General features: G+C 41.0%; 1 protein-coding gene across 1 annotated transcript in view; it reads left to right on the forward strand.

Moving 5' to 3' along the window:
* Window positions 1–2,016: 2,016 nt before the first annotated feature.
* The window catches only part of fstl4 (follistatin-like 4), a 202,685-nt gene continuing 188,838 nt past the window's right edge, over window positions 2,017–15,863 (forward strand). Inside the window, exon 1 of the mRNA XM_058627444.1 lies at window positions 2,017–2,116. The gene's annotated coding sequence lies outside the window, so the exon portion shown is untranslated. The remainder of the gene's footprint in view (window positions 2,117–15,863) is intronic.

Below are 15,863 nucleotides of genomic sequence, written 5' to 3' on the forward strand. Positions count from 1 at the left end.
GCCATAATTTCACACAGACAATCAGGCTTGTGAAAAGACTTGATCAAGGGAATGGTTTGAAGTTTCTTTTCATTTCTATTCACCACTTTGCTTGTGAGGATAAATTTGACGATCGAGATTCACCTTGACCCACTTCGCTGCTCTGTACCCGCACAGAGTCCTTCCGCTGACGGAAGCGGCTGGACTCATGTGGGACGCTGACTGCGCGGCGGGCTCAAGGATGTGTGTAGTGGTAGATTAACATGACGGCAGGCTGTACATATGGCAGAGATCAAACAATTAACCTGCTAGTGATTGGCCCTGCCATCGGGGTGCAGTAATTAGAGCTAAGTGGCCCTGAGACCAGACTGCAGTAATAGGAACGCTCGCCACAGGGAAGAGTCAGCCTCTCAACGTCTGTCTGACTCGTCATACGTCCAGACACTCGGGGCGCTCTGCTGTTTGCTGCTTGTAATTACACATTTAAGTTTCTCCTACGCTTTGACCTTTTATACCATATGTATGATATGCCACTTGAATGCATGTAGTCCAAGATAATCTGATCTACATTCTCATAGATTTTCATTACCACTAGCAAATATACAGTATATATTACAGCGCGTGCCCTCGTACACGCTCGGTCTTTTTGCATTTGTCAAAGCATTCCCAAGCTGATGTCTCGTGGACAAATCCACCCTGCTTCACTGCACTCTGCGAGTAAAGTGATTCTTCATCTGATTCAGTTATTGATTTTTTTCTTTTTTTGGGGGTGGGGTGGGGTGGGGAGCTACAAGTGTAGCTGTTTTGTGTTCAAAGTTGTGCATTAGAGAGCGAGTAGGTGAGTTGTTTAATCCAGTCGTAGCCCAGGGACTGTAATTGATGGAAGCGTGCTCGGGAAATTAACAGCGTAAAAAGGGATTCAAAGGCACTCGGTGCTGCCCTGAAGACTGTAACGATCCGTCTGCCACACACCGCGCTTTGCATGTGTGCATGCACCATGTGGCCCCTGTGCTGTCGGCCTGTGGTGACTCTGACTACAGTTAGTTAGTTGCCATTGTTTCTGAAATCAGTCAGCCCCATATTGCTCATAAACCCACACTTTAACTTCTTGTAGCCTTAGTCTTGCATTGTTACCTGAGATTCTTCCATATTTCATCAATGTTGCATGTGAGCTACACAAGCATTAAAGATAATGTTTGACCTTTTGAGTCACAGACGTCAGTTATTGTGTATTATTATGTTATCTTCAGTCTAGTATTCCTGTAATGCACTGCAGACTTTGTCCCATTTGTCCAAAGTCCAGTCAAATATAGCATCAAGGGACATATTTAGGAAAATGGATCTGAAACGATTGGTCGACGACATTAGATGGAGACTTTGTAGAGTTCTCAGTATCAATACATACATTACAATGATACTGTGCTGCAAAATTAGGCTGTAAATGTCCCTTTAGACGCGCTGAATATCCAGTGGCTGGGAGGAGTCTCTCGTGGTGGAGAAGGGAGTGCTCGAGAACACCAGCTGAGCTTAGGTGAGCGCCGTCCCATCTCATTGGTGTCGAGGAAATGATGCGACGCCTCCCATCCCAAGGTCATCCCATGCTACAGTGCTCCCCGCAAACAGTTCCCAGCATCAGAAATAACCGTGTTGCATGGAGAGCCCGGGATGCCGGGTGATTTCAGAACCGAGTGGTGGCTGTAATTCCGTCATTTGTGCCTGAAGGAAGTCATCTGTGCAGCCGTGTTTCCATGCTGGAAAATCTCTCATTGTTGTTAGTCAATTTATTTTTTTTATCTTAACTCTGAATGTTTTTTTTTTTTCTTCTACACTAATAACATTTTTCACAGTGCGTCACTTTTTCACAACCCATTAGTCAACCTGCTGTCTATCTTCCACTGATCGATATCTGCATCTACTGTACATGCATTCAAAAGTGTGTGGATAATAGAATGTCCACTCATTTTAATAAGAAATATTAAGTGTATGGTTTTATAAAAACAGATTATTCCATCCATCATCTGGTCTGTTTACCTTTTCAGGTTTCTGAAGATTAAGCTTGGGCAAGAGGCCGATGACGTGCTGAACATGTCACTTGTTCACCGCAAACACAATCAACCGCTCATGGTCACAATCAAAGGTAAGATCAATTCCAGTGTCTGCATTTGTTTCACAGGAGTTTGAGTTTGTTCGACCACCACTTTATACAAAGCTTGGAAAAGGCACCGCTCGCCCTGCCAAGAAAGGCATTTATCAGTGTCACTGTCACCAAATCGCACACATTTAGGCTACACTATGTGATCTCCTTTTCATAACCAGCGTAATAAAACCAGCCCTGAATCTGCTTGGAGTCCCCTCGGGGAGACCTACTCTGAAAACCTCTGCTGCAGAAACATTTCATTTTCTGTTCGTGGATCTTTTTTTAAAATTCTCTATCATGCCCTCATTTTTAAGAGGGGGAAAAAGAATCCTTTAATTTCCCCCATTGTGTTAGATGGGGGAAATTAAAGGATTCTTATTGACTAAATAGCCAATGTCTAATAACGTAAATGTCACAAGCCAGGAACAGATTGAACCCCAAAAATGCACAACTCAGTAGAAAAAAGTCTCAAGGTTTAATTAAGCAAACAATTACACAAGTATCGGAAAACGTAAACAATAGGCAGAAAGTAGTTCTTTATACACTAGGACATTTCACAAAGAATAGTTATGCTTGTAAACTTGACACAAAGGGCATGAAGGGAGTCCAGAGACAAGTAGATCACATTGGGACAGGTGCATGTATTCGAATGGGCGTGAACCACGGGAGGACAGGAAGTGAAAATGACAAAAATGAGCTTGTATAACAAAATAAGGGACATGACCTTAAATGTGGAAACTTAATGAGACAGACATGACAGTGAAGTGTGCGTCTTTCATTACAAATACTACATATCAGTAAAGTTACTGACTTTTTTGGAGTTTTCAGTGTGTGTGCATGACGGGGATCTCACACCTCACACAGCTGTCAGTTTTCAGCAATGTTAATATTAGGTGGATGTGATGCACGTGGGCGTCAAAGGAAATTAGCTTTTACTGTGCTGTGTGTTATTGGACCAAATTGAGCAGAAGCAGCGTTAAAGCTCTTCAGTTTTGCCTAACGTGTGGGTGTTATTACACATATTCTGATGTGTAATGATTGTGAGTTTTTGTGTGGAAATGCCAGGGATTTAATTATCTATTCTTTAAATTATTCAAAAACAAATGTGATTTATAACTCCAATGACGTCATGAGCTAATTTAGTATACATTTACCAATTTATGCATATTTTGGCTGATAATGTACAGCTGTCTGTCTGGGCCTAAGAAACACATTTACCCCTCTTTTTTATTTAATCCTCCAAAGCTGTTTCTAAAAAATGGCTATAGCACTTTTTTTTCTTTATTTTTCACCTTAATTATGACACCAATTTTCTCACTTTGTTAACTTTCCCTCTCACATCCTCTCAACCTTCCCCTCACCTGTCCCTTTGTCTCAACCCGAGGACACGTCCTCTCATATCTTACGAGTCAATGTTTACTGTGGGCTATAATGCAACTCCCTCTGTAGATGGGTTTCTCGCACCAGCAGTGTTTTATCGTTTGCACTTGTCTCTGGTGCCTTTTACCTCAAAGAGTGGCCATAGATTTATGTCAACGCTGCAGCTGATTGCAGGTTTAGAGCCGTATCAGCCAGCTGGCTGCTTCACTCTCCAAATAAACCCCCAACCACCGGGAGGGATCGGTTTGGGAGGCAGGAGAGCTGCCACGTGAACGCCTTCCCAAACATTTCATTGTCTTGTCATTTGTCACCACTTAACGACTTGAGTTCTAACGTTATCGCCTTTTGAAGACGAGGGTTTCCTCTTCAATCATGATTCACGACTGTGTTAAATAGAGTTTGGTCGTGTCCAAATAACAAGTGCAGTTTTTAGGATTTGGAAAGAAATGAGTTTCCTTTCTTAAGTTTCACTGCATCAGCGACTCATCAATGCATGTTTCTCAAGCGATATTTTGTCATTGAAAAATATTTAGTTTAAAAGTTAATCCTTGACCCCTGGAAAAAAGTAGTGTCACTCGTCAATTTCCACTCAAGTTTAATAGATAGTTTTTCAAAGGAGGCTGACAAGGTCTTCCTAAATAGAATGCTAACAGTGTCTGGGCCTGCATGTCAAAGATCCTACCTTTGTGACCGCTTAGCAAAAGTCTTATTCACTGCAGCACAAGATGCTGAATGGACCATTAATTGTGAGAGTTCGATTTGGCAAATATGAAAATGAGAAACGTGAATGTGATAGAAAGTGCCTAACCCTAACCCTGCTCACCTCAGGTCTACGCAGCTTTCCAATGTACTGTATCTGTGGTTCATTACATACTGTAATGTTGCATATGGATGTGCATTCACCGTTAAAGCAAGTGTGATATCATATAGAGGCTTTGGAAGGTTAGTTAATATTAAAAACCTTAAATATAACTTGACCACTAACAAATGTACCTTATTTTGCAATAGTTGTAGTTTACACTGTTTGCTGGGAACAGTACAAAAATGGTTGCAAAGCTTGGACATGGTTCATTTTCTCTCATTTTGGTGAAATTGTACTCTGTTTGGTGGTAATATGGCTTAATGTGCACATTTTTCCAGATAAAAGTCCCTTGGCATGTCCCTACTTTCTTTTCTAGCACAATGAGAGACTAAAAATTCAGCCAGTACTTTTATCACTGCTTCGAAAAAAACGTGCAAGACATTCGTTGCAGTTACCATTCAGCAGCCTTCTCCTGCTTATGGTATGGAGCTATAACACAGCAGAGGGAAGGACAGGTGGCTGAAAAACCTCTCACACAGGCCTTTGTCCAATCTCTGATAAAGCCTGAATAACCCATGTTGGATTATTAGAACTGCGTAGTTCTAGTAGGCGTAGAAGGCGGAGTGATGTCAACATTTCACATCGCGTACCGTCGTCAATCACGTCGCTGAAGTTTGCATCCAGATTGACAGCTCCCCAGTCGGCAGTTGAGAGTAAATTTAAAGGAAAACATCTTTTCTGTACACTTTTGGAGACACTGAGATTAAAGAAGCATCTTTTTGACCGTCGTTTTTCCATTAGACTTTGACGCTAATTAACTTAAATATCTCGTTGCTCTCTGGTGTAGAATGAGGGGAATGTTTATCAGAAAGTTCAGGATGTGATGCTGCAGGCCTGGAATAATCTGTCATAATCTGGAGTAACAATCCTGGGGTATTTTTTTTTCAGTGGGTTTAAAGTGTGCATTGAACTCTTGAAGCTTGAAACTGGCACTGGTTGCTGTTCGTTTGTTGTGAGCAAAACTGAGTCACACGTTGTCTGGAGCTCTGTGGAATATTTATGCGTTCTTATAGTGTCTCTGTTGTATAGAGATACATTTTTGAATAGAGCAGGAGCCTCTGCAGTAATAAAACTACTGATATACTACTGGTGCAATCACCAAGAGCTGGAAAAGTACTCGTACGTTTGTGCCCCCCTACTATTTTAAAGTATTTCATACATTTTTTAAACTGACCCACAAGCGATGCTCAAGCGTCATCCCGCTGTTTCTTCCTCCTCCTCCCCCCCCCCCTCTTCTCTGCCTCAGACTCACCTTTTTGGGATGTCTTTTTCAGAGACGTCCCAGCAGTGTTACTGCCGATGGAAACAAGGGAGGGGGCACCATGATTCTTTTTATTATTTGGACCAGTGTGTGCATAATTTAGTTTTTCCTGTAATGGCATTGTGGCGGTTGTTATTTTAGTTATTTATCTTAAATTCATCAGTATCAGTGACGTCTGTAGTTCAGCAACAGTTGTCTTTAAAAACCACCTCCACCCTCTTGATGCGGTCGCACACGCCCAGTGATTAAAGGAGACAGCGTCATGGATTCTCATCCGTCTCGCTCGGTGAATACGCTGCACTTTGTTGCCGCTCGCAGGGACAGCAGTGGTGTGTTTAAGTATGTGGGAGGAGGTGGGCCTGCGTATATATACGGCTCATTGTTTCTTAGTCGTTACAACTTTTCACCGTAATTACCCGGTCTACCTGGAAGAGACAGATTTACACCACAAATAAAAGGTTATCACGAAGATCTGGGGAAAACGTGAGAACATGCCTTTCAGAGCCGAGAACAGGGGTCTCAAACTCAGTGTCTACTGTTAAGTTAATCTGTTCAGATTACGATATTCCATCACGCTTTGTGACAATATTTCACAGAATTTCAAAATAAAAGTGTTTCTATCAAAAACGGGCAGCCCAAAGCTGTACAAAAGGAGAACTTGGCTTGTATTTAAAGGGGTTGCCGGTCTAAGACCTCCAAAGTACCAAATCCCCATTGCTCCTTGTTAATTGGACACTCTACATTGACCCCCCCAGCCACAGGGGGTGCATATCCAGTGTACTCCTGTGTCAGGAAAACCATCCGGTGTAAAGATGCCTAATCTAATATGCGGCTCAGCTTCTGTGGCGCCCCCTAAGGAGGGAGAAGCTGAAAGAGCGATAAATAAATAAATCCATAAATATCAAAAGCAGACATTTTAAGGTGATATTAAGTGGATTTAAGTGAATTTGAGACCTCTGATAACCGTTATACACAACACATGAATATTGAACTGGTTACTCTGTGCGTCCAGTAGACCTGCAGACACTTTCATGGATAATTTGTGTCCTATCGAGGGATCTGTGCAGCTTTAAAAACATGAAATAAGGCAGCGGCTGCACATAATCCACATGTGTGAATGTACAGTTACAGTGCGTGTGTGTCTGTGAGGGAGTTGTGATTGGTCATGCGCTGTCACAGAGGGAGGAAGAGCCATTTTCAGAGGATGACCATTTTATGGCCGAGTGGATGGCACCACTGACTGCACACGGTCTCATTTCTTGTAGTAGACTGACCATTTCAATGTGAGTCAAAAGTACTGATCCTTTTATTAAATGAATCTGTTAAATAGGCTTCTTTAATGGAGAGAGAAATAGTCTATAAATTACATGGAGGGAGATGTTGTTAAAGAAGATGAGATGACGAGACGTGAAATGGATTTTTCCAAAAGACGGGCTTGGAATTTGTTAGTTGGTGGTTCTGACACTCAAGGACATCGCGTGAGGGTAATTCCTACTGCTGATGGTATGTGTGGTTGGATTGTTGCAGGGAATGAAAGTACCGTGTTAGAGTTAAAGGAAGCACATTTTGAAGTGCTCATCGCTCCATGGAAAAGATTATTTCTCACAAGTCAGAGCAGAATCATCATCATAAACAATTTTAGACTCGCCACGCTTCTTTGAAGGTTCCTAAAAATTGATCATGGCAAGGAACAAGAATGATAGATGAGTTGGGGCGCACACACGCACACGCGCACACTTTATACTCAAAATGGATTCGGCACATGCAAAAGAATAGCAGAGCTGTGACGCCTTGTTCAAAAATGTATGATGAGATAAATAAGAAAGCACACACAGTTCCATGTGCGAGCGGGGGACACAAAGGCAAAGGCGTGATATACATATGCGCGCGCTTCATCTGTGTCTCTCTCACGTTCGCTTGTCTGTGTCACTCCATTGTCTGCCTCTTTCATGGAGGTCTGCGTTTGTTCCTGAAATAGCGACAGAGAACAGACAACACGGTGCAACCGGAAAATCTGAGACGCAGACAGAGATGATGACATCGGACTTGTTTACCCGCACAAAATATTCCAGATGAAAGCACACATCTGCGCAGGTGATATTCAAAATGAAGTGTTTATGTGTTTCCCCGTCCTCTCCTAATCTGAAACGGCAAAACACAGCAAAACAAGACGCTTCGTTCTTCAGAATTAAAAACTGTAAGCAGTCCAGTGTCTAAAGTTAAAATAAAAGCATTCCAAACAATGTGTTACACTTATCCCAGCAATCAAAACCCTGAGTTTAAAGCATTTAAAGGGTGACCGAGACGTTCTGGATTAAAGCAACACAATGTAGGGTTTCAAATAACCGGGTAAATGTCACCCCTGTCATCGTCTGCATTGGCACTCTGTAACTTCTGCTTTTGGGTCCATGCCACGAGAAAGAACTACAACATTCTGCTTTATGGCACACGCCTGAGTTATGGATCCAACCTGCGTAAAACTCACTCTTCCCATAAACATTAGTACTGGGGTGCAGGGCTTTGAACGGCAATATCTGGCCAGACGAGTAATGGAAATAAATTTGCTCCTCCTCCTCTCCATCTTTGTCCACTCCATCCGTGAAGACGTGGGTGACAGTGGAGGTAAAGACATTTTGACATCATGCTGGGAGCAGCACTGATAACAAAGAGTAACAATGGCATTGTTTGAGTAAACCATGTCAGCGTGACCACGAGAGAGCGTGGACCGTACCGCGGCTCTGAAACTGTAGCTGCAACATAGAACTTAATTATTTTTTCATGTGACATGTCAAAATGTTGCCTTGTTGCCTTGTGACCTACATTTTAACAGATACTCCAGTCCCTGACACACATATGGAAAAGAGTCTTACTTTTGCTGTTTCAGCTCACTTACGCTCACTTCCTGTTGTTCCCCGCAACATTAAATGTGTTTAAATAAATAAGCAGCCTTTCATTTGTCCTTTCATCCTTTTTTTTTTGTGCTATCTCGGCTGTCAGCTGGTGCTGTTGTCTCTGTGAAGAGGAGACTAAATCTCCAGTTTTGTGAACTGCAAAATAAATGACATCAGACTGGTTTTATGCGTCTGTTATTGTAGCCACTTTACCCGTTTGAACTCTCACTTAACTCTCTCATTAAGTCTTTCCCAGAAAGAAGCGAGGGACAATTATCAAATGTACATCTCCTTCGATTGGATACAAGAGTAAACACGCCGCAGACGCAGAACAAACCGAGGTGTTTAGTCTGAGCGTGGCTTCAGAATAATAAAAAAAATCAAAAATCGAATGCAATTTGGCCTTTTCGGTAGGATCTCGCAAATGATATTGAAATGACACGTCAGAGCGGAACAGTTGCTTTTCATCTTAGCATATTAATTACACCGAGGGAGTGACAACAACTAATGAGGATCGTTGCAGAAACCAGTCCCTCTGTGCCAAGCTGGCTCTCGGTCAACCATAATGACTAAGATTCACATCTACAGTATTGATCGGTCTCTGGGCTTTGGCAGGGCCAGCAGTCATTTATAATCCCTCTGTGTGGCTGCTCCTGATCTTTTGCTCCTCGCGGTTAAATAGTTTTTCGTCTCTCCACAATCTGCAAGGGGGGGGCAGGATTATTAACTCTAGCCATAAATATTAAGTAAATAAAATGGTTTTCTTTTGCATGTCTGTGTACGAAGAAAACAGAATATTGCAATTTTTGCATTTCCCAAATGAGTCCCCATGGAATCCTGTGTGTGTTGGAATCAAGGAGCAACACATTAATTTGTAGTTTGATGTGCAAAATAGGAAAATCCTAATTTACTGCATGATTGAAAATACTACTCTCAGCACAGTGTACAGTACACCGTAGAGTCTCAACTGTATGTGGCAAAATATTGGCCACTACATCACCTGAATCATAAAGTAAAGCATCACTACGCTTTGTATTTGCATGACAATATGTTCACTAGCTGCAAAATTCTGTTTAAGTTACAGTATTTATGTAAATGTAATAGGATTTAGTCAAAGCTTGATAAGGATGGACAAAGCTAGCACTAATAGAAAATAAATACTTTGTTTTTTGACTTTTGGATTACATTTTGAACAAGAAATGTTCCCCTGAATGCATTATATAATATTTACCTGCTTGGTTAACATTGAAAGCAAAAATAATGCAGTGTATTATGCAAACACACTGCAATATAGTGCAAAAATAGTTTAAATGACTGTAAATAATATTTAAAAAGGCCTCTTTCCCCTGAAAACTTTAATATTTTTGTTTAAAATGTCAGAAGTTTGGTGCATTGAAGCCCTTGAAGTGATATATCCAGTCTTTATTTAAAAAAAAATAATGGATATCTTGTATCATTTTAGTTCCAATTTGTACTTCCCAAACTCTTTGCTGAATCATGTGACGGCTACAGCTGCAACAGAAAAGGCTCCAAGCCTGATGGTTGGCAACAATGTTCTGGCTTTGAGCGGAACATGTTCCCTTTTTAGTTTCTGTACTGCTGTGAATGAGGTTTATTAAGATAATCAAATATAATCATTTCATAAAGTCAACCTCCACATTGTTTTGCACAGTGGAACGACTTCAAACTATCGGGTTGAGAATGAATTTTAGCATGTTATTGATTTATTTCCAGACTTTGCATGGACTGGACTCTGTTATCCGTCTGAACCTTTGATCCCTTATTAGTCTGCTGGGCCCTGTTGACTCTTGGCCTCTATTAATTTGAATCCCTCTTGTACTGTCTGAGTGTTTTATTCAGTTTTTCTTTTTTTTTAGCCCATTGTGTTGATTATTCATTTATTTGTCAGTGGTTCTGTTTTATTTTCCCCACAGAGTTTTTTGTTTTTAAAGGCACATCCGTCTATAAAATTCACTTTATTTATCCCAAGGCTTAAAAACTCCTTCCATGGCTTGTGATGTGATTATAAATCAAACGGATATGATAAGCGAAATAATTACTAGACCATAGTAAACTACCACATTTGGGTTTTATGGAAGAATCTGGCGTTGTAAGCGTTTAGTTGCTTTGAACTCGTCAGCAGTGTGTTTGTCTGCTACAGTCAGAGCTCATTAGGTCTGATCTTGATTTGACGGAGAGTTGAGTCTAACACTTGGTGGTTAGGGAGTCACATTGCATATTATTTAACTAATTAGAGCCCGAGCATGAATGTGCCAGTGGCCAAAGTGGCCAAACTTTTTGGAAGATTTTTTCTATCTTGTCCAATTCGTACATAGTTCCTAGTTCCGATTTTAGCCATACTTGGTACACTTGTTGCTCTCATGATTCCAAACTAATTTCTAATGTACTCCCATTAGCTCCACCCACCCAGACGTCTAGCATATTTGAGCTTGCCGTGTCAAACTTGGTCCATATGTTAATATACATATAGATTTTAAGTTATCAAAATATTATCTCTACATCAAAAGGTGTGGCCTCAGCGCTCTGGCAGGAAAACTACTTTAAAATTCCACTTTTTGAAAGCTTTAACGTAAACGGAACTTCATGACATTTCTCACAGTCATCTGTGGATTTCACGTGGGCCAAAACTCTGAGGAATCGGAGCAAGCTCATATTACCCTGACATTCAAAATAATGAGGACACACTAATGCTGGGTAGAAGCTTTGCTTTCAAATGCAGCCTCAAATGTTTGTTGCATGGATTCTACGAGAGGTTGGAATCCTTCTGCTCTGTGATGACAGGATGGCACCCGATCATTCCTGCGCTCATGTCAGCTGCACATTTATGCTGCCAATCTTCTGTTCATCCACATCCAGAACTGTGTTTTACTGGGTTCAGATCTGGCATCTGGGGAGAGACACCGATGCACATTAAACTCATCGTCGTCATGTTCATCATACCAGTTTTCAAGATGTCTTTGTCTTTGTGGTCGTAAAAACATTCTCATTTCTGGATGCAGCATTTAGAAAAATGGCTAATTATGCGGTTGGTTAAGGATGTCAGACGGTCAGCAGTGATAATGAGTTTAATCTGTGCCATTCAAACAAAGACTGAATGGTGTGAAGGGGCCCGAAATTTGCCAAGAAAACATTCCACCACACCATTAAACCACAATCACTTGTCTGGACTTGGAGCTGGTTGGGTCCATTGATTTTTCGCCTTGATGCCAAATTCTGACCCTGACCATCTGCCTCAACAGAAGCTACATTTTCATCGTGCAGTGTTTGTGAGCCTGTGTTCATTGCAGCCTCAGATTTATTTTGCTTTCTTCACTGACCAGACTGGAAGTCAATGTGATATTCTGCAACTGACATGTTGACATCACACTTGTATAGAGTAGTTATCTTAAGCCCCTTTTCCACGTATGGTCCCAGCTTCCAATACAAAATAGTACCTACTCAACATGGGCGGAGTCATCACTGCATGGCTGCATCAAACTGCCGTGACCTGTAACTTCACACCACAGAGTGGGTGTGGAGTGTTGGTTTTAGTGGCTCTGTGTGTCTGTCTGTCTGTGTTTCCGCACTTGCACTTGTCAATATGACCAACAGAGGCCGCCAGAGGCTTGTTGCGTGAATGGGGTGAAGTCTTCCATCGCTGATTGCCTTGTTTTCAGTGTAACTGAATCATTAGAATCAGTTCATTATAAATATTTGTTCAGGACTTCCTCCTACTGCAGTGCTGTCGCTAGATACACCAACCTTTTATATATTTCCCTGGTTATTGTTGGAGATTAAACCAGGTTTTTGAGGATTGTTTAGTCTCTTTAACTGATCTACAATTCCGCATTGTCCGGCTTTTTTTTTATCTCGAAACGCGAAAAATAACTGTGCCGTGCCGTGCCGTGCCGAGGCGAGGCAAGCTTCTCTGTCGCAATCGCACAGTTGTCGTGATCTGTGTTTTTTGTTTTGTTTTTTTTTTCTCCCCAAAAAAATCCATATTTTATGAGGAGTGTGAGTCCTGGTGTGGGTGAATCTGGCAGACCGGTGACTGATTGGGATGAAAGTGTGAGGACATCCAGTGGGAGGATGGGGAGTGGCGGTGGACGGAGGCCAAAATAAACTGGACTGAGACGGGAGTTGTGATCGACGTGATGCTATGTCCAGAAGAGGGAATAAGAGACCTTAAATATGAAGCACAACCGTGTAGTTGTTTCCACACACAACAGCCTAAAAGCAAATACACCGATATTAGTCCACACACACTGCGACATTGCACATTTTTTCCCCATAGGCATCGTCACCATCACTGTCTGTGTATTCAACCTCTGCCATGTTCAGACCTCACTGTCTGGTATTATCCCCCCTAACTTTGTTTAATGTGCCAAATCCCATCAGACAGATCATCTCTTTGAGGGAATTACTTTGCTAAATGACAGGAACACATTTAGGGCTCATAATCTTAATCATAATCACAAATAATAGCGACACTGTTATGGCAGCTTCCCTTGAGGATCCCGGTGCCTTTCTATCTTTTTTTTAAAAAAAGATAAATTTTCCTCTGAAGAGACATCATTGGATTTTCCGACCAACAAATTGTATAAAGATTCATAGCTTTCTATTTCTCTAATCATGTTCCACCGGCCTATCCGGAAATTAGCATTTAATGAAATGAAATCAAAGCTTGACGACTGTGCAGTTTGTTACAGCGAGAAATAAACAATGGCATTTGTTGTCTATAACAGTTTTACTCATCAGATCAGCAGATGACATTTGTAAGAGAAAATTGTTCTTATCCAGGATGGTAATGGATGCTCAGGACCATGAAAGACAGTAAATCCAATGTGGTTTGAAGTCAAATGAAGTGTTTTGGACTGACTTTTGGATTATATTTTGTCCTGTATAACAAGAAATGTTCCCCTGAATGGATTATATAATATTTACCTGCTTGGTTAACGTTGAAAGCAAAAATAATGTAGTGTATAATGCAAAAATAGCTGTAATGCACACCACACCACTTGTTAACAGGATAGACGGAGGCACATTCAAACACAAAAGGGCGTTATCTCCAGAGTAATTTAACTTTAATTTAAAGTGTGACTCTTGGAAAATGAGAAAGAAAGTGTGAGCACAGGAGAAAAAGGCTGAAGATGCCGCCGTTGCCAAATGTGATTCAACGACACAGAAATGAGGTGATTAAAGAAAGAAAGAAAGAAAGAAAGAAAGCTTTAAAGTGAGAATGACACGCGGTGATGTATAGTGACGGAGAGAAACACAGAGATCATAACTTGGATCACGGCTCTGTGAGATTTGCCGCCGCAAAGCCTTCGCGGTAATCCATAAATGTTTTTGTTGTAAACTCACGTTATACAGAGAGTCATTCAGCAGCTGAAGGGTTTTACACTTAATTGTGAAGTTGTTTTTTTTTATTATTATTATTAAAGTTCACGATTAAAGTTCTTTTTAGCCAACACAATTTCAATAGATGAAGAATAAACTATAAATACTTTAAGAACATGACCAATAACATTAATTACACAATAATATTACAAAACTATTTTATTCTCAATCTGCTCAGACAAAAAAAAAAAACAGGTGTTTGACTCCAGTGTGTGTGTGCGTGTAAGAGAGACTGACTTGAATGAATGAATGAATATATAATATGTAAAATCCCATTTGTGGATGCCTTTAATTGTGCTCAACACGTTAATTATTTAGTTGAATTCTCCAAAGGGGAAGAAATTAATAAAAGAGCAAACCATTTCGCATGCTTTGCCGGCAGTGCCTCATTTGCATATGGCCTCCCTGCACGCCCTCTGTTATACCTCCACTTTCCCCTTGGGGGAGCACCTCCCAACTGTTTAGCTATTTTTAGCTTTAACTGGTCAAGCACTGCTTGACTTGCTTTTCCCCGGTGGCAGACGAGGGGGTTATTAAGCAGGCATATTAAGTGTATTTAATCAGAAGAGGAATTAGAAGATGAACTCAAAGTGTGTGGGTTTGTGTGTATGTGTTTGTGTGTGTGTGAGATCCTACCTCTCTGTTGCTAACAACTCCTCCAAGCAGCTCACTCTTGCAGGTGTCACGGGGAGTCAGGGTAGCGAAGCCATCAGAGAGAAATATGGGCTTTAAGTTGGAGCTGAAGCACCATTACCGCCAGCGTCTTACTGCTGCTTTCATCTGTTAGCTCTATCTCAATGGTCATCTGGGGAACCTGGTGGCTCGGCTGCCATCGTATTAAAGGTGTTCGGGAGGAGGAGGAGAAAACAGTGGCCATTAAGTAAGGGTATAGGGGGTGAGACGCTGCGGGTGTTGCACCAACACGGGGGCCAAGACTGACAAATGCAGCTCTGTGTGTGGGAGCGAGAGGGAGCGAGAGAAAGATGCTGCAGAACTTATCAAAAGCTCTGGTTTGTCCAGAAGAAACATCAAATGTCAGGAGTCATTGAACTGATGTACTGTACCTGATACTGTTCAGGTTTCTCTGAGCTCTGTGTAATCGAGTACTGGGTGAAGTGTGTCGTTGAGGTGCGTATAGCCACAGTGGTTTAAAGTAAATAATAGAAGCTGCTTGTTTGTGTTTATTGTTATTTCATTTTAATTTATGAAATTGCCTTTACTTTCAGTTTTCACAAACTAAAGCTGACCAAGGTAAAAGTATCCTCCAGCCAGGAAGGGAGTTGCCGCTCTTTATGCTGCAGCTGCACGAGCCCATATTCCACACGACATTAATTTTTCAACTGGTGGTGCAGCACAAATTCAACCTGATGATTGATGTGCTTTATTTAACACTTTGCAGTTCACTAAATTGCTCTAAACCTCAAATACGAGCAAAGAAAACTAAAAGATAGAGAGTGAAATATGTAGAAAAGACAGTTTTTTTCACTTTTGTTGTTGAAACACATACATAAACTATTTTATATTCCTAAATAATGAATATATAACATTATTGTATATAACTATTTTTGGTATTGCTGTCCTTAACTCTTCAACACCTAAGCCTCAAAATGTCCGTCTGGACTTTTTTTGCTTATTTTAACCACTAAGTGGTTTTGCCCATTTTTCCAGATGGCTTTCAATATCTAGCAATTATTTACAGTTTACTGCATGTAAAAATAGTGTACTAAACATTTAAAATGAAGAAAAACAAAAAGGTTTATTTAGAAAAAAACATGAATATTTGTACACTATATCACATATTTAAAATAACATTAGTTGCAACAGTGCAAGTGAAATTACCGTAATAACCACACGTTGGCTTTAACGTGTCCTCTGCGTGTTAAAGGGTTAAATGGCAAACTGCAAAGATTGAGGGATGAAAATTAGGGAACAGAGAGATGGGGAATGATGTGA

The sequence above is a fragment of the Solea solea genome, chromosome 4 (genome assembly GCF_958295425.1).
Source record: "Solea solea chromosome 4, fSolSol10.1, whole genome shotgun sequence".
Lineage (NCBI taxonomy): Eukaryota > Metazoa > Chordata > Actinopteri > Pleuronectiformes > Soleidae > Solea > Solea solea.